The sequence below is a fragment of the Dryobates pubescens genome, chromosome Z (genome assembly GCF_014839835.1).
Source record: "Dryobates pubescens isolate bDryPub1 chromosome Z, bDryPub1.pri, whole genome shotgun sequence".
In the NCBI taxonomy this organism is placed as follows: Eukaryota; Metazoa; Chordata; class Aves; order Piciformes; family Picidae; genus Dryobates; species Dryobates pubescens.
This window is the reverse complement of record NC_071657.1, coordinates 77,786,422-77,786,642: the sequence shown is the minus strand read 5'-3', so window position 1 is coordinate 77,786,642 and position 221 is coordinate 77,786,422.

Genomic DNA, 221 nt, shown 5'->3' with positions numbered 1-221 from the left:
GTGGATGGGTCAAGAGAAGGAGAGAGAAAATAGAGGGAGAGAGAAGAGGAAAGGAATTCTCTTACCACACCCCTCACCCCCCAAGACAGTTTGAGTCTGTGGAGGTTAGGTGTTGTAGCTTTGGGTGTATTGTCCTCTGAGCAGCCTCTTCAGCTCCAGGAATTGCAGCAGGCAGAACTTAAGACATGGAGAGAGGGTTCCTCTTGGTCTGCTTCTCCCAA